The sequence below is a fragment of the Passer montanus genome, unplaced genomic scaffold (genome assembly GCF_014805655.1).
Source record: "Passer montanus isolate IOZ18808 unplaced genomic scaffold, ASM1480565v1 scaffold85, whole genome shotgun sequence".
NCBI lineage: Eukaryota > Metazoa > Chordata > Aves > Passeriformes > Passeridae > Passer > Passer montanus.
The window spans coordinates 498,056-517,439 of NW_024373812.1; the positions used below are offsets into that span (position 1 = coordinate 498,056).

General features: G+C 43.1%; 1 protein-coding gene across 4 annotated transcripts in view; it reads right to left on the reverse strand.

Moving 5' to 3' along the window:
* The window catches only part of KIAA1958 (KIAA1958 ortholog), a 73,346-nt gene that overhangs the window by 40,727 nt on the left and 13,235 nt on the right, over positions 1-19,384 (reverse strand). For 2 of the 4 annotated variants that reach the window (XR_005630307.1, XM_039733227.1), the window contains exon 1: positions 16,696-16,827. The exons of the other annotated variants lie outside the window; for them this stretch is intronic. The gene's annotated coding sequence lies outside the window, so the exon portion shown is untranslated. Of the gene's footprint in view, positions 1-16,695; positions 16,828-19,384 lie in introns of those variants that run through there. 4 annotated transcript variants of the gene reach the window in all.

A 19,384-nucleotide genomic window follows, 5' to 3' on the forward strand; every position in this document is an offset into this window, starting at 1 on the left:
CCAGCCCTTAGCAAAGCAGCCCCTATGTGGGGACTTTGCTGGTGTGCCAAATGGAAGGACATATTTCGCTTACTGTCCTGGGAGGTTCAACATGCCACTGTCCTGACTAGGCAGAAGGTTGGGCACAATTTCTGACTCATGATTTTCTGCAGCAATAGAAAAAGAAATTCTGCCACACACAGGAGGTGAACACAGTTAAGTGTCGTAGGACAGACAAACATGTTGTTCCTTGGGTCATTTACATTATGGACAAGATGATCTTTCTACAATTGCCTTTTAAAATTTAACCATTTCATTAGAGCAGAAATGCAAGTACTGAAATGTTGCTTCTGATGAAGCATGAATGCTGGCACTTCTGTAACTGTTCCGCTTTTTAGCCATGTAACTGCATATGTCCACAGAAAAAATGGCCCAGAAACAAAGCACTCAAAGGCTTACAAAACACAAAACATCTGAGAAGTCTGAGCAACCAAAATTACATTTGCAAAGGGCAAACTCCACGGTTTTGTAAAGCCCAGCAGCAGCACGAGACCAAACTGAACAGCTCTGTTCCCCCTGTAAACGTCTTTTATGAAACTGCTTTTAGACCAGTTAAAAACATGAAGTAGGTCCTTCAGTTTGGCCCTCTGAGATGGAAGTGTGTCCACCTTTGTTAAAACCAGGTTTCATTGCAAGCTGCACCATAGCACACTACAGAGGAGTCTATTCCCATGGTTGTTAAAGCAAGCAAAATGCTGAGGGATATGAAGAGAAATTTAGGCTACTTGCTGTCTGCCAGACTGGAACAACTAGACTTGCGACTATGCAAACAAAAATAAAGCTTCTCACAGCATTTTAAAAGGCCTGTGTTTAGAATAGCTGCGCAATACAGGGATAAATCTGCCAAAGACAAAAAGGGAAGAAATTAAAATCTCTTGGCTGTACAGTTTTGGAAGATGATAGATAGGGAAAAGGCAGTCAAAAGATGTCTCTGCAGCACAGCTGTGCAAGTTAAACATTTCATAGCTTAAGAGCACTGTATTTGGTAACTAGTTTTTTTGGGGTTTTTTTAATGTAAAGCTTCTGGTTATTCTCATCCAGAGTCCAGTCCTACAGATTAGGCAAGATGGACAGTGCGGAGCAAGGGGAAGGAGGGCAGCCTCTGGGACAAACAGACCATGTGGCAGGCAGGATTGGTTCTGTGCCAGTAACTAGAAGTGATACCTGAGCCAACCATGTGAAGATACAACACATGCAGAAGAAACCCTCTCTGACATTGCTCTCCAGTGCAGATCACTCAGGCCAGTGGCAACAGGCATGGGAAAATACCTTGCCACTTAGGCAGATGGTGCTTGGTGAGACTGACCTGCTCACCTGGGCAGCTGCAAATGCTTATCACTCAAACATGGAGCAAATCTGAACAACAGCCACCACTGGGCAGCACCCACTGATGGGGCTGTATTTATTAGCTTCATGCTTTACAAACAACCAGGTCACTTCCTTTACTTAGGGAGTATTTGTGAAGCCAGTAATGTACAACGTCTATGGCACCAGCAGTTAACATTAGGAAAAGACTGATTTAAGAAATGAATGTAAGCAAAAGACTACCACAATCCCCAAAACACATATATATATTTAAATGAATGTCCATAAAAAAGACAAGTGGCAATGTCTAAACCACTGCACTTAGCTTCTCAGTGAAACAGAGCAGTGCTGTCATCTGCCTCTGCTTTAACAAGTGCTTCCACAGAAAGTTAAAGACGAACTTTAAAAATTTATATTAAGAAATACACTTGTAACCCAGATGTTTAAATCAAATACTTACTGCTAGTTTCAGCAAAGGTCACACATGCCTGTAACTTTCTTAATTCTTTCTCATAGCATCTGACTGCAATGATTTGTAGCCAATATTTGTAGCAGTTTTACCATTCGGCATAAAAGCATGCAGAAATCTAGATCCATCCAGAGGGACTGGTAAAAGGTATTGCAAAGGTTTCCAGCATGGTTCAATTTCATCAGCTTCCTTCAGCCCCTGCACAGGCTGCTGCTATGCATGTCACTGCCAAGTGGCATTCCCAGTTGACAGTCATACACCAGATCCTGAGTGATGCACAGTGAGGGCATTCACTTGATCTTCCTTGTACCTTCCCATTAGTGGCATGCTAAATTCCTTTGCACTAAGGTTAACAAACAAGATGTAAATCACCAGTGTGATAGTTTGCAGAGGTTTGAAAGCAGAGGGGATTTTGGTCAGGTGCAAGAGCTGGAGCAGCATGTGTTCTCCTTGCTATGCATCACAGAGTGAGAGCTGGGAGCTGTCTTGGTGAGCCTGGCATACATAGATGCCTGCAAAATTAAATTCACAATCCTTTTAAAGCATTCCAAACCACCCTTATGACAGAAAAATCAAGACTGCCCTTTATGGCAGTTTCTAGAAAACATACTCTGTTAACTGTGAAACATAAGCTGGCAACCAGACAGGCCAAGGGTTTTATTTACAGCAACAGTTCTTGAAAAACTGCTCTCTCCAGCAGTCTCAGACTTCCCACCCACAGCCCACTCAATCCCCAGCATGCACATCAGCAACCTTTATGAACACAAAACAGAACAAAAGAGGATTTTGCCAGAACAAATACTGTCTTGCTAGAACTGTCCACCCAGTTACTCTGTACTCCTGTAGCATAACAAGCAAATGCATCCTGTAAGAAAGAGCAAAATAACTTTCTGCCAGCAAAATGTAGGTAGGTATATTGTTTTGCATGGACAAACCTGGTGGCTTGCAGGCTGCAAGTGCAGTAGAGTGTATAAGGTTCACATGCACTACACACATCAAGCTGCATTTCATGAAGAACATCAGGCAGCACCAGGTATTGCTCATTTTTAATTTTGCACTGCCCATTTTTAATTTCTGCTGTTTAGCTATAGCCCCTTTCTCCTGAAGATATCACTAAGACACGAGGATCAAAAAGACACTATTGAATATTGCTCTCTCCTCTTACTAGGAAGACACTATTGCTTTAACCCTGTCTGTGGGGAAGGGTTTTTGTGTCTTATTTCCACCACAGGGGTAGCTGCATGAACAGTGAATAGAATCAAGACAGACTATTGCGAACTGCACCATTTCAGAGGAAACTGTAGTCTCCTGTCCAGAGAATCTGATTCAAAATTTGGTTTTCTTTGAGAGATTTATACCAAAATACAGTAAGGTCCTTCAGGAAACACCAATCCTGAGCCACATGGCTTTTGAGGAAAACTCAGTTTTAAAGTTCCACCTCATCCTCCTATCTTAACACCACCGTGGCATGTAATCACCTGATTATCTGGTGCACTGGATAGTTTCTCCCATCAGATTATCTCTAACTTGAGGGACTGGAAACTTCTTTGTATTTTTTGAGCTGCTTTCATCCTTCTCTCATTCTTCTTCTGAGGATATTACTCACACCTATTCTGCAGAGTTCTCAAGCAAAGTAGATATTCAAAACTTGAGGCTTTTTTCCCTCCATAGTATATTCTGATAATGAACTACCAACACTTGAGCCAGCAGTGCCCTGGCAGCCAGGAGGGCCCCGTGTCCTGGGGTGCATCAGGCACAGCATCATAGCGGGGCAAGGGAGGGGATTGTCCTGCTCTGCTCTGCACTGGGGCAGCGTCACCTCGAGTGCTGGGGGCAGTTCTGGTGCCACAGTAAGACACAAAGGTAATGCACAGCATCCAAAGAAGGGCCATGAGGACGGTGAAGGTTTTGGAAGGAAAGCCATATGAGGAATGGCTGAAGTTACTTGGTCTGATCAGCCTGAAGGACACTGAGGGGGGCCCAATTGTGCTTAAAATTTCCTCATGAGAGGAAGCAGAGCAGCAAGTACTGATTTCTTCTCTGTGGTGACCAGTGACAGGACTCAAGAAAAAACATGAAGCTGAGTCAGGGGAGGTTTAGGTTTGATGTTAGAAAAAAGGTTCTTCACCCAGAGGGTGGTCGGGCACTGGAAGAGGCTCCCCAGGAAAGTGGTCACAGCACCAAAACTGACAGAGTTCAAGAAGCGTTTGGACAATGCTCTCAGGCACATGGTGTGACTCTTGGGACATCTTGCACAGGGCCAGGATTTGGGCTCAAATATCCTTGAGGGTCCCTTCCAACTGACATATTCTGATTCTGTCAGTCTGTGAAAACTATCTTCCTGCAGTTGCTTGCCCTCAGAGCACAGAAACACTAGTTTCTTACAGCAACTGATCATAACTGCTGCCTTTCATTGTCTTGACATAAAATACTGGGACCATTACACACTGCAGCCGAGCACTAAATGCAAACCATGCTTTTTTAATGCCAGAACTACAGCCTTAGCAGAGAAAGCAAATTATCCAGAAAAACACAAGCAAAGGAGTGGTTTACAAAATAAAAGCTTTTCTCAGGCAATTCCTATACAGAAAGTCCAGACAGCATCTCCCTGCTCTTCTAATACCAGGCAGATTGTGTGAGTATCAGGTGTCTGCTCTACACTTCTATCAGATACAATAAATAATACACAACTAATGCAGAATATCAGTTTCATTCTGTTCCTGCTTACTGCATGCATTACCTTATCTCTAGCTGAATGCAAAACATCTGCCCAAACCCATCACTGGAGACTGAATTAAATTTCCTTGGCAGTAATATTATTATATATGCAGCATGTATACCTAGTGCTGCCTTTTCTATTTTCTATCTTAAGCATCTTGGAAATGTAAAAGCAATTCAATTTGTAGCCTACTCAAATACTTTCTACTAAATAATCTAATGGGTCAAACCATGTGAAAAATGGTAATGTCTCTTTCTTTTGTCAGTCCTCTGACAGAAACCAGGAAAAGAAATACATCCTACACAACAAAACCAAGGCATTGTTTCTCAAATAGCGTGTCACATTAGCAGAAATTTTACTTTGATATCCTCCAGAATTCTCACTTCCTTATAGTATAATTATACATTCAGTGAAAGTGCTACACTTCTATTATTTTTGAGAAAGTATCTTGCACAAGTAAAGTATAATTAAAAGTAATGCAGCATTTAACATAAATAAAACCAGAAAGGATCACATTTGAGCAACAGTCACAAAAAAAAACTGCTGGACCACTGATGGCTATAAGAGTCTTTCAAAGTGGTCATTAAGCAGAGACAAAAGGTGAATCAAGCAGATGAAAATGACCTATTTAACTTAATTTACTTGACATTCAATAAAACTTCAACAATATGCCTCTTGCCTTGGGGAGAATTAATTCTCACAAAAGCATTATGCAACGGGAACAGTGGACCTTCCTGATGCATGAGCAGCACCTTCCTGCCAGAGGGCTCTGCCATAAGTCATGGGGCCTGTGCTGGATTTGGGCCAGGTAGAGTTAATTTTCTTCACAGTGGCTGGTAAGGGGCTGTCTTCTGCATCTGTGCTGAACACAGGGTTGATAATATAGAGATGGTTTTGTTATTGTGAAGTACTGAGTCCTTGAACAACAGGCCCTGAGCAAAAGCTGACCTCTAGATGAACCTCGTAACCAACTGTTATATGATATTTGTATCCGCTCATTAGCAAAATATGCATGATCATTAGCATTATAATATTTGTAACCCCTCATTAGTGGAATATGTTGTGTGATAAGAAGGAATTTATCTTTTTGTGTTTAGAGGCCAGACAAGGCCATGAAATCAAACATCTGGTCTCATTTGGAGGTATATGGTCAAAGCCAACTCCCTTGGTTCCTCCTTGAGCCCTGGCAGGTTTTGGGTAGAACCCAAGAGGAGGATGAAACCTTATGTTTCCACACTAGAAGGTACGTAAGATTGCTTATTCCACAATATAAAAGCCAGCCCCTCTCACAGCAAAGATGGAAACCTCGCTTACAAGTGGACACACTGTGTAGCATTTCCCAATTACCAGGAGTGGCTCTCCAGTCTTTCACTGTGACCAGGACTCCCCAGCTGATGTGTGGATCTGGATGTTGGTAAAGTACCAGGGTAACCAGTGATGTATCTTTCTTAATCACTATAGGCAATCTTTTGTAGTAATGGTTAAGTGTATTGCTTAGCTTATCCTTTTGTAATCCTCTGCTGTGTTGAACTACAGTAAATTACACTTCTTCCTTAAAGTTGATGTATGTGTCTGTTGTACTGACCCTGCCCACTGGCAAAATGTATTGCTGAGCGGGGCTTACACAGAGCCAAGGCCTTTTCTTGTTTGTACTTCCACATTGGTGAGGAAGTTGGGAGTGCATGGGAGGTTGGGAGGAGACACAGCTGGGACAGGTGACCCAAAGTGACCAAAGGGATTTCCAGACCATGTGACATCATGCTCAGTACACAGAGGTGGAGGGAAGAAGGAGAAAGGGAGGACCATTTGGAGTTGATGGCATTTGTTTTCCCAAGTAAGCATTACAAATGATGGGGCCCTGCTCTCCTGGAGATAGCTGAACCCCTGCCTGCCTGTGGGAAGTACTGAAATAATTCCTTGTTTTGTTTTCCTTGTGTGTATGGCTTTTGTTTTCCCTATTAAACCACCTTTATCTCAACTCCAGAGTTTTCCAGCTTCTATACTTCTGATTCTCCCCCCAGTCCCGCTGGTGGGGGAGTGAGCTAGTGGCTATGTGAAGGTTTTCTGCTGGCTGGGGTGAAATCATGACCAGGGACTGGGTCCAATCCTCCCAGTTGATGGTTGGCTGTGAGGAGGCTTTTACAGCAGCCAGTACTGCACACCTCTGCTCAACCAGTACCAGAAACACTTTTCCTGGGATACCCGCCCTGGATGAAAAGTACAAGACCACAGGAAACTCATTGCACCTACAAACTGCAGTGTATAAATCTGACAACACACAAAAACCGCAGATAAGTGTTAGGCTCCTCCACACAAAATCCCTGGTCCCTCTGCACAGCCAGGATGTTCCCACCTATTACCCCCCACCCCCTATTAAGGCTACTAAAGGCTGCCCTAATTATATGAAAATATTTGTGTGGTACCATCAAGGCAACCCTGTGTGTCCTGAAAGCCTTCCTACTGACTTGCCAAGTCAGTCTCCAAACCTCGATAATGACACCTGCAGGGGCCAGGGCAGAGTTTCATTTAAACAAAGACTCCAGTTCCTTCCTCGCCACAGGAGTCTCCAAAAAGTAAACAAACAAACAACACACAAACAAACTCCAGCTCAAGTGAGAAAAAAAAAAAGATTGGCAACTCCCTTGGAACACGTTAATGAAGATACTGCCCAATGGCCATTGGTTGTGGAATAAAGGGCATTTGATGAAAAGGACAGACATAATCTAGTAGTACAAAATTTACCCCAGCTATGCTGAAGGGAACAAGAAAACTTATCTTCCAACACAGTGCAATGTAGTCAAGTAGTGAAATTCACAGGCAGAGGTAGACAAGGAAAGAGAACAAACTGCTGATGTCTACATGTGCTCACTCAGACTTTCTGCTTTTTCATTGTACTGGGACAGTGGGAGTGCATCAATAGTAATGAAGTAAAACAGAGAGCGATCTTCTTTGCTCTCACCTTGTTGAAAGGCATATTCCTCATGCCCCATGTGGATCTCATAGCTGCAGACAGGGCACCAACATCAGGGCAGAGCCACAAGGGGAACTGCTGCAAAACCAAAACCTTCCACTGAAGGAGCAACTTCCCCTCCACAGGGAAAAAAAAAAATAAAATTGATCCCTCAGGACCAGTCCTGAGACTTTAAAATGCACACATCCATGATGGATTTATACCTCTTTGTTTCATAAAGCTTGCTGAAGTGGTTCCAGGTTTTTACCTCCCCCATCTTCACAGTATTAGCCCATGTAAATACTCCTGCACCAGTTAAATGGTGTGTAAACTAAGCTAATCAAACACAGGCAAACTGTTTAATCAGTATTTAGGAGGTCAGCAGAGGTGACACAGTTTTAGAAATGCCTGACTGGAAAGAGGTCACTTAGCTTTACAGAGTTAACTATCCAACAGGAAAGCACTGAATGTTAACACACACAAACACAAAATGCAGTGGTTACTCATGCATATCTTTGATATGTGGATCCGAGCTGCTATTTTTCTTTGTCTCCTGGCTAGACCAAAACAAATTTTGGCCATCTTTATGAGACTGTTCAAATGCATACAGCAAACACAGCATGTTAAAGAATTGCAGTATATTGAAGAGAGCTCAATTTAAGTGCAGAATGTTACTTGCAAATAAGAGGCCAGGTGAATAACCAACCTCCATATAAACTACCTTCTGCTGTATTTCAGTAATGCTTCACTATATCGTGGAGCTGTTGCAAAACATGACTTATGTGCAATGCTCAGTATAATGTATTCTCTTGCGGTCAAAAACAAATGGTAATCCAAACTTACAATTTTTTTCCTCTACCAGGCCACCTTTTTTACTTCCATACATGTGACTGCCTTGCTAAGAAAGACTCCTGTACATTGCTATATTGAAATCAGTCTCATTATTTCCGAATAGATTATTGAACCAGAGGAATAAAGCTAACTGAAGAATAGATTATTCAACAGGGAAAAATAATAAAAAAAAAACAGCAACAGGAAAAAAATGCTTAGAACTTAATTATCTAGTAAAACTTGTAAACACTAATTGACCAGTGTTTCTGTATCTGAGTGGTTAACTCACCTGCATTTTGCTGTATAGTACTATGATGTCTAATATGTTACAGGAATGAGCCCTTAGACTATTTATGGTGAGACAAAGGGAAAAAAATCTACCTTCTGTGTGTTTATGCATATTGCATTTGTAATTTTCTGGCCTTCTTCACTCACCCTTACAATAGCTAACTTCTGTTCCTCAAATCAACACAAATTTGTGAAAACAGAATATCTGACCCAGGTCTGTCCAGGCAAAAAGTCTTTGTCACTAATATTTCAATCAAATCATACTGCCTGTTCAGCAAACACTTGGCACTGTGCCTGATTTTTAGGCTGATGCCAAACAGGTCAGACAAAATTGGTGGAATACTACATTGCTTGCTTAATTAATAATACTGAGTTCAGACAAAATTTGTCATTTATGGGGTTCTTAGCTGTACACTGCTATGAAGCAAAGCTGTGTGCAGAAAATGGAATTTAATTGAAAGATGTTGTGGACACAAGTTATCTGCATGAGGGTTTTTTGCATGTCTTGGCTTGGAGGCACTAATTTTAATCTTGTAAAGAGAACCTACATTGAAATACAACTTGAAATCTAGAAGATTTGGAAAATATCCACCTGCCAGTGAATAGTTAATAATAAATCATTATAAACACAAAACACAACACTTCTTTTTAACTTGCTTTTTTCCACAATAGTTATAGTAACAGCACTTTTGGAAGCCAGAGATGGAAATGTTAAACTTGAATGGTTTGAAATTAAGTCATCAGCCCTCGTCAAGTCTGGTAAAATTGCTAGGATACGCATATCTGGCAGAGACTGTGCCACTTTACGGAACAGTTTCAATTGCAATTTACTGGTTACACAATAAATGTTTGCCTCCTGGGTTTAAAAAAATTAACACTGGCACTGTAAGAGCTCAGTTTTTAAAAGCACACTCTTGTTTTTATAGTTACAGATCAGAAAGTTTAAAAAAAAGAAACCAGACATAATTCTTGCCCCTGACAGAGCTAAAAAAAGACAGTATGAAATCTAAATTTTGAACAGGAAATACTCACTTTCCTCATTAAACATGAAAAAAGGGAGACTCTATAAAAAGCTTTCAGTTACAACAAAATCTGAGCAAATATTTAACCTCAGAGTGAAGAGTGGCATGACCTGGTATGACTGTGGACTGCCATAGGGGACAATCCACATGATGGAAAACAGAAAACATTCCACTGCATGAGTAGCTGGGCATCTCCTGTACAAAGCCAGCTTAACAGCAAGGATCAAAATCTGACAGATTAAATAAAAAAGAAAAAAAAGTGCCAGCTTCTACATTTTGAGAAAGTTCATTAATTTTTTTTTCCATCCTGCAATATTTTGCAAATTCCAAGCTATGACATTTGGAGTGTTACCAGCTAAAATATGCTGGCTCCTTATGGTGTGTTGCAGCAGATTTTGCAAACTGTCACAGGGCGATGAGGGTTTTCTCTACAGCTTTGGGAGAACACTTGTAACATAAATACACCCTCTCCCCTCTGTACTTAGACTGCAAAGATACCAGTAGTATAGAAATTACAGTCTGTGACTTCAGGTTTAAGGTGAGGAGACAAACAGAAAAGTTACACTGCAACACCAAGTGCATACCAAAAGCTAATATTTTCCTAATTTTGGGAAAAGATTAGCTCTCTCATTCTAGAAACTTGCTATGCACAACTGAACAGAAGTACCTGCTGTAGTGTAAATACCATGCCAGTGTGTGGTTCAACAAAACAGAGGAGGTTTCTCACTGTTCCAGTGCTTTTCTGCACCAGCATATCAGACATCATTACTGTGACACGGACAAAGCTGAAGATATGCCAATTGAGAAGTGTTTTCATTTCACCACAATGTTTTCCTCTTTATGCCACTGACATACATTCCTCTGCACACCTATTCCCATATTACACTGGATAATGAGCTTGTTTTGATGCCCTGAGCTTCCCTCCTACCCCTCCTACCAAAATTGTTCTCCTGTCCCATCCACATTGGCCATAGACCAAAGTTACCTCCTTCCCTTTGCACAGCATTTTTTGTTTACAAAAGAAAAAAAAAAAAAAGATTGTTCTCCAGCTTGTAATGTCAGCATTTTCCTCACCTAGCACAGAGCAGAACCCTACATTTTACACCTCACATCCAGTCATCTCCAGCCCAGATCTCCAACCTGTTGAGATGATTTTGAAATTTGACTCTGTGCTCCCATATCTTTGTGTCTCTTTCTGGCCTCATGCTCTGCACAAATGCAATACAGACAGAACTGTGTCATTTTTATACTGTATCATTCAGGAAAATACTGGATAGTGCAGATGCTAGCAGAACCACAGCTCACTCATGCTGTAAGTCAGACACCTTCTGTGCAAGACCTCTCTTTTCTCTCTCATCTGACAATGGAATGTCATGTACATTCCGTCACATACATGTTTAATAGTAACAATAAAAATAAAAATGCATAATGATGAAGTGTATATACCATGCTAGTAGACTACATTATATTTAATATCGCAGAATATAGAACATAATTTCAAAATAAAATTATGTTACTTATATGTATTATTGATCTTACATATGTATGCGTATTTAAAAATAAGCATAATTTTATATTTGTATACTATTAATATTTATATATGACACACCTTTACATATTAATAAAATATAACAGCAGCTATTTTGGGTCTCTACTGAAGAACCTATTAAGTGTAATTCAGTTTGTAAACCACAGTCCTCGACCACATGGAAATTTGCACCTGCAAAATAAATGTCTGGGTTCAGGACAGCCATACTATAAAATCTGGGTTTTTTAATTGGAGACAGGGAAGGAGGAGATAATGACCTCAAGCAGGGTAGCAGTCAAGGTCTGGCTTTTCCGGGGCAGCTGTTGTCTTGGCACTGCTCAAACCTGTCTTGGCTTACAGCTAAGAGGTTATTGCCCTGCTCTCCCTGGCCACTTACTGGGTATCCCTTACGGCTGCCCAACACAAGAGGGGTAGGCAAGTGACTCAGATTCGAAAATACCTTTGGCTAGACATGCATTAAAACAACACCCGTAGTCCTTTAATAAGTAACAATTTTATTTGAGGGCGAACTTACAAATGGTTAGTGGCATGAAGGGACACCGTTAGCAAATGGCTGTATTCATAAACTTTGCAATAAATGAAATATACTTGAAAGAGCAAGAAAGAGGATGGGGGAAGAGGGAAGAGAAAGAGAAAGAAAAGAGATAGGAAGAGAGAGCGAGAGAGCTCAGTGGTGCTGGATCCAGCCAACGGGGGCCTTTGATGTCCTGAGTCCCACACAGTGCAGCTCGCTGTCCTTTTTCACGTTGGTTGCTTCGGGCAACACCTCTCCACACTTAAACAGGGCAGGGGGCGGCAGCCAATTTATATGTAAATGAGGAGTATCGGGAGTAACAAAGAGATTACAAAGACTCCGGGTCTAGCATAAGGGAGGAACAGGACCGTAGTCACTTTAACATCACTCTATCTTTAATCTGGTTAATTACAGCAATAAGGATCTTCCGGCTGCTCAGGCACACCATCCACTCATCCCATGGAATGTCTCATCGTGTGGCTCTAGTTGCTTCATTTCATTTCACTTTATTTCATTTGAAATCTCTAATCTACTAGATTATCAGTGGTTTTGTTTTTCTCCAGCCTTAACCCCATGAGGTTAGACAATGAAATTCAAAATTACTAAAACCAGTTGCTGTCAACTTTAAAAATATTTTGAAAAAAAATGCTGTAGAAAATAATTACATCTTGGAGATCTTTCTTGCCTATTTCTTGGAGATGCAGCTGTTCTTAGATCAAGGAACTGAACAATCAAGTTTTCAAAGTACAGCACTGGTGATGCAAGAAAGCTTCCACTGGACTAGATGAGAAGTAAAGTCTCATGTACATTTGGATATTTGATCACTGCTACATGGTTATGTTCCTGTTTTCAAAAAATGTTAAGATTTTTTTTTTAATGCCTGATTGTCCACTCTGATCAAAGATAGTTTACTGAAGATCACAGAGGAAAGCAATAGGGCAGACCATACACAAAAAAAAAAAAAAAAAAAAAAAAAATATTGATGAAATAAACAAAGCTCAAAGCTGGAGAGAAAGTGGGACAGGAATCTCTTTCCTCCCCTTATCTCTTCCAGTTATCTTGGGTTCTGTTTGTAAAACAGACATGTAAAATATTTAAGGTATGATGACTGCTTTTAGAAAACAATTGCCTTGAACAATAGAAATAAAAACTTGCAGAAGGTCACAGTACTCACTCAGTGAATACCATTAATCTAACCCTGTGATTCTGCACTTAGAGGCAAAATTTTGTTCCTGAAACTTTTCATAGGACTAAAATCCTAAGATGCCTGAGTCCAACAAAACTCATGGTGTCTCTGAGTGAACAGTCAAGTGAACAAAAGTTTCAGATCCTGCCTGTTGCTAAACACAAACTAAGAAAAGGGAATGAAATGTGAAAGAACTCTTCAGCAATACAAGGACCATGATAAAAACTTACCACGCAGAAAATGTTAAAAATACCTGTAATTGAGGATAGCCCCTAGATCACACAGAGTAATTTCTTAGCACACAATCAGGCAAAGCAGACGCTCTACAAAGATCAAGCTAAACCCAGGATCTGAAATAGGTACTTTTCCCCATATGATTCTCAGAAGAAAACACACCCTAATTGTGTATGTATGACTGCAGCTACACTACAACATATTCTCACCATGCTGAAGGCACTTACTATTTTGTTTCCTTCTTGAATGCCTAAATTTGGACAGTCATATGACCAAGACCTTTTATTTACTTCAGGAAAAACACAGATGGTCAGTGGCTAGCCAGGAGTGTCATTAGGGAATCTGTGAGGGGTACTCGCTACCACCGAAACAAGAGAGGACTGACACCCAGTAATTTCTGTCTTGCAAGAGAATTCACCAACCTTACTAGTAAATAAAGTTCATAAATGAACAAATCAGAACCAAAGTCAAGTAAATGAGGATGAAGCAGCTGGGCTCCATTTGTTCTTTTCATTATTCATAGTAAGGTATATATCTTTTGAGTTCCTTTAACTTATTATGCAAATCCATGAGGGAAACATTTGATACAAACTAACACTCATTTTAAAATATTTTTCACAAAAAGGGACTAGAAAAGCCAATAAAATTTAGCTTTACTTTTAAGTCACCTTAATCTCACCCTGTTTTGCTTTGCAAAAAAGGTGTGCAGCAATAACCTTTGGAAGCAGAGCCAATGTTCAGCCAGTTACACTTGAATTACCAGATGTGCAACAATCCTCAAGAGGACCAGTTGCCACAGACATTTCTGCGAAAGTGCCTTACAAACAGCAGCTAATTTTCACACCACCTCTGCAAGCCCTGTGTGGATGGGTTATCACTCCCAGAGCACAGATGTGGAAAAACAGTGGCACCGTGGAGATGAGTGCCAAGGTTGGGATTACACTTAAAACATTCAGACCTCTTCTGTCTGCATTTTATGACTAACAGGGAAGGAAGGTAGAGAGGCATAAGGATGGGAGCCTGGAAATACCAAAAGATGTCATTGCTGAAACTCCAAGTTTCCATGGAGCTGCAGTGGATGGACACTTGGACAGCCAAGTCAAACTGGCACCAGGACGAGGTTCAGCGGCCTCTTAAGGCAGGTGCAGCTGGTGACTGCCAGGTGTGGACAGCTAAGGCAGTAAACTGCTGCTGCTCTAGGAACTCATGACTATAAATCCATTATCACTGTGTGAATGAAATAGAATTATACTGTGCTTTTGAAACTTTCTGTAAGTTAAAATATAGAAAACTTCCTGGTGTAATACCAACTAGCAGTGCACAGATGCATCAGTGCAGGAGCAGTATCAATACATATTTGGTTACAAAAAAACTCCAGCTTGCTAACAATGGCTAGAGAAGTACTTGAGCTGTTATGGTTTCTCCACAAGTTTGAAGTTACTGTCTGAACATCTATCTATTTTAGTGGAATACAAAGGAAACCTTCTGCTACATTCTTGAGATGAGCTAGTGACAACTGCAAAAATAGTAACTCCATGATGTATCTCTCTCACAACAGTTTTACACTGCATGTAAGACCACATATCATCCCCTCAACACTTTGTGTTAATACTAAACCACACAGTATCTTTTTGCCAATTCTTTTATCCATTACTTTTCTGGGTGCAAGGTTTTTAAACTACCCTGTTTGTTAGCTTACCTGTGAAGGATTTCAAAGAGCTGATAAACTTGAGCAAAAGGTTAAAAAATTGCTTTTTGCTTGAAGCCACAGGCAAAAGGGAAAGATGGGCACTGGGCATGATTTAGCCAGGTTGAGCACCAGGCTCAGCACAAGACAGTAGGTGAGTAAAAGAACCACGTGATTTCCAATTTTTGTGCGGCTTTAGAAGTGAGCAAAAACAGGTTTGGCCAAACCTGAAAAGACGTTTGAATAATCAGCCTGAGACAACTGACAGATTTGACCCCCAGGGCAATTTTTCCCGGCTTCCGGTAAAGCCAGTCAGTCAGAAAAGGTCTGAAACCATGCACATGGTGCTGTGGGGCTGGCGTGCCCCACAGTGTGGTGCTGGCTGAGGTTATTAGGTTAATTGCACAACCACGTGAGTACAGCCTTGTTGGTCTGAGCTCTGAATTATATGGAGGAGAGCTGAAGAAGCCATGAGAGAAACAGGAACTGGTCATTCCTGACCTGAAAAGACCTTTTGTGGTTATTCTGTTTAAAGGAAAAAAAAAAAAAAAAAGAAAAAAAAAAGAAAAAAAAAAAAAAAAAAAAAAGGAAAAAAAAAGGAAAAAAAAAAAAACTAAGGGAAACAAGCCTAATTCGAAAGCTGAAAAGTTGCCATCCAGAGCAGAGCAAAGGGACGTCATCATTTATTTCATGCAAATTCTCACTGCTGCTATCAAGCATGCTAAGTGCTTAGTCTCATTTCTCTTCAAATCAACAGAAAAATGAAAAACATTACTGTTTGTGCCAGTTCACAGCCAAGCTTTAGCATCTATCACAGCTCTAGCATTGCAACACCACCGGCAGAGGTTGTATTTCTGAGAACGACAAGTGGGGGAATGGCAAAGAAGGCAGTCAAAAGCAAACTTCACCAATTAACAATTCAAATGTTGAAAGCCAGCCACATACAAGGATGTCATTCTTACTGAGTGTATTGTTTTGTTCCGATGACAGATCTTCACTCACTTGAATGGAAATAGCCGCACTCTACATCTACTACTACTGAACTGCCAGCTGTGTTCAGGAGATATTTATAACCAGTAATGCTGCAGATGGAAGGTGAGTTTTAATGTATCATAGTTACTCCTCTGGCTGGAGTGTAGCTCTGTGTCTGACAGCTGGAATTGAATTGCAGAAAGCTCAATATATCTCTCCATCGTTTTCACTCTTTTCCTTTGCATGTAACCATCCCTTCCAAGCTTGCTTCTGTTTTCTGGCTTGCCTTATTGCTCCTGCCTCGTCTCGGTAGGAAGCCAAGTTAGTGTGGAGCTGCCTTTCCCAGTGCTCACCCCCACTGTCTGCTTGGGCTGGGGATCAGAGGGACCCCTCGGAGCTCCCCTGAGGGACGTGCCGGGGGCTCGAACCTCAAGTGGGACCAAACCACCCCGCCAGGCACTTGGCCCCCGGCCCCGTTCTCGTTGCAGACCCCTGGGGCCCCAAACCACAGCCCCCAGCGCCTGCCCGCCTCTATTTCAGCCGGGAGCTGGGGGTGGGAGGGGGGCGGGCGATGTAAGGGTCACTTTTCTTTCTGCAGGAGGATGCCAGGCGGGGCGAGGGGCTCCACTCCACTCCGTATGTTGTGACAAACCACGACCCCTCAAGCACCGCTGCCTCCCCCTGTCCTTCACCGGCACGCCCCGTGCAGCCGGGGAGGCACACCGAGCCCCGCCACCGCACCGCGCTCCGCAACAAGGCCGGGGCACCCGTGCCTGTGCCCGGCGGAGCTTCCGAGGGAGCCCCTGGCCGCGCACAAAGAGAGAGCGAGCCAGGCACGGGAGCACCGCCCGCCCCCGCGGCGGGCAGCGCTGCCTGCACACACGCAGCCCCGCACACGCAGCCCCGCGGGCGGCCGGGCGGGTCACGTACCTGCAGGTGTCTGTCCGCGGCAGCGCGGGGCGGGGAGCCGTGCTATATCGCCCGTATTGCATGGGGGGATGAGGGCGATATCGCTCGGGGGCTGGGGCGGGGGGGCTGCTCTGCTCCCTCCGCCCTCTTCCTCCTCCTCCTCCCCGCGGTGTGTGTGGGTGTGTGGTACTCCGCGCCGGAGGAGGCAGCGGCGGGCTCCGGCTCCTGTCAGCCACCGGAAACCGGCGCCCGGTCCCCCGCACCGCAGGAAGTGTGCAATGGCACACCCGCACACCGGCCCCGACTGGCAGCGCACCGCCGGCTGTGTGCCACGGCACACACACACACAGAGCACCGCACAGCACCGCCGGCTGTGTGCCACGGCACACACACACACAGAGCACCGCAGGCCGTGTGCCACGGCACACACACACCGCACACGCACCCCATCCGGCGGTGCAGCCCAAGGCTGGGCACAGCATGGGACCTTGAGGGACGCCCAAGGGACACCTGCCCCTCCCGGGGGAATTAAGAGGGTTGGAGAGGGAGTCGCCGTGCCCCTCTGTAGAGAAACGGGCAACAGGAACTGCCTTCCCTGCGTTGCCGTGGGCAGGAGTGAAAACAAGGAGAGATGCATGCATGTGAAAGGGGGATGACACGCTAATGAGCACGTTCTTAGATGACATAAAATCATGTAATTCTCATTATTCTGGTGGAGGTCTCCTGACTTGCAGCATCTGACCTACTCAAAGTGAGTGTGTCCAAACAGCTGCTACTCTGTTGTTTTGTGCAGATACAGAAACTGCACAAAACTGCAATTTACTGTTACTTTTTTTCTTTTTTAAATAGGCATCTGCCATGACCTGTCAATATCATGTGGACTGTATACATATACATGCACACATCTGCACACATGCTGTGCCTGTGTGTAAGACAATAAAAACTGCAATTTTTGTTTTGTGAAAACTTTCTTAATTTGCTTGCAACTAGAGACCCTATCGGCAACATTGCTCATATAGGGATTTTTTTGCAATTAATCACAGGAGGGCTCACTGTGTGCTTGCAGCATTTTCTCTGGGTGTTGGTTCTCCCACAGTAAGCAAGGCACATGCCAAAGCAAACTTTGCTCATCTCCTCAGTTGGGCTTTTTTTACCCTGCATCACTCCAGAAGGAGACAGGCCTGGCTATCAGCCTTCTAAGCTGTCTACTTCATGGCCCAGAGGTTTTCTTTCCTCATCTTCCTTATACCAATATTTGCAAAACTTGAATGGGCTAACACATGCTTAATAGCTATGATGGCAACAATGCTTACACAAGAGTATAATGGAGGAAATCTGGAAGTGTATTCATGCCAAAAGTAATGCTCTTTCCAGATTTGCCTGTGAGGGAGCAGGGGAGTTTGGTAGCAGCATTAGCTTTGCCTAATGGGAAGATTGCCATCCCTTCTGCTATTGTTATTTTCAGTAGGGTGTCATGGTCATGGTGCTGCTAACAGCAGAAGTCTATAATACTTAAATCATTAAGATTTCAGTAGTAGACTCCTAAAGATGAAGAACCATAACAAAAGGAGTAATTATTCCAGGGGGAGGAGGGAGAATCTGCCTCCATCCGTCATGATCAAATCCATGACACCCTGCTTTCACATCTTGCTTTTAAAGCAGGGACCTGTAGTCAAAGCACTGGCAACATTACGAAAAAGACCACAACATTCCTGGACTCTGCTGTGCCCAAAAAGTCCTTCTAGGGACAGGAATGGGCTGATTTTCAGGAAAATGCCCCCACAGTACCATACAGGCCATCAAACACTCCTCATGGGTCAGAGGCTGCATGGGTTGTATTGGTTGAAACCAGTGCCCTGATTGCCTCTACAATGGGGCTGCTCAGCTGTCTTTTCAAGACCAAATTGTTACACTTTCACAAACAACAATTAGGAATTCCTGAAGAGGAATGCCTTCCAAACAAACGCTCCTCATCTCTGGGAGTCCTATAATCAAGCACATCATCTGCAGTCAGGAAGCAAAAGGGGCTTGCTCTTCACTGTTGGTTTTCAGTCTTGATACTCCTTTGCATTCTTTTTCTTTGTTCTCTACTTCTCTCGTGCTCTTCAGTGGACACAGGACAAAGCCTCCCACCTTCTCCCCCACCTCTTTCTTCTCCTTCTTCTCTTCTCTTCTTCAGGTCACATCATATGCTCAATCAAAGAGCTCAGCTAAGCCTAGAACAGCATCACCAGCACCTCAGCACAGAATTGCAGTTCTGGATGAGTTTGTTTTAGCTCACTGCCTGTGTTAATGATTGCACTGTGAGGGCAGCAATTGTGTGCACTGATGTTCCCAAGCAAGCAAAAAAGGTTTTCTCCTGGAAGGAAAGCTGCTGCTATTGACCCAACAGGACTGTGCTGGCTGCTGCAGGGTGGACAGACAGAGGGACTGTCCTGCCTCTGCAAAGCCAAGAGACTGCTGTGGTGAGGAGTTATTGCTGGCCATTTCTCCTCCTATTCATCACTTGGAATAAAACACAATCAGGCAGACATCTGACTTGGTTGGTGTGGACACCTGCTGGAGCCCCTCTTCATAGATGGTCCACATGTCCAGGTAAGGCAGCAGGGTATTGTCTTTAATGCAGTGGGCTGAGAAAGAAGGTGTATCACATCCTCATCCCAGAACTAGCATGGGCTTTATTCTGTAACCTCTGACAATTCCCTAACCC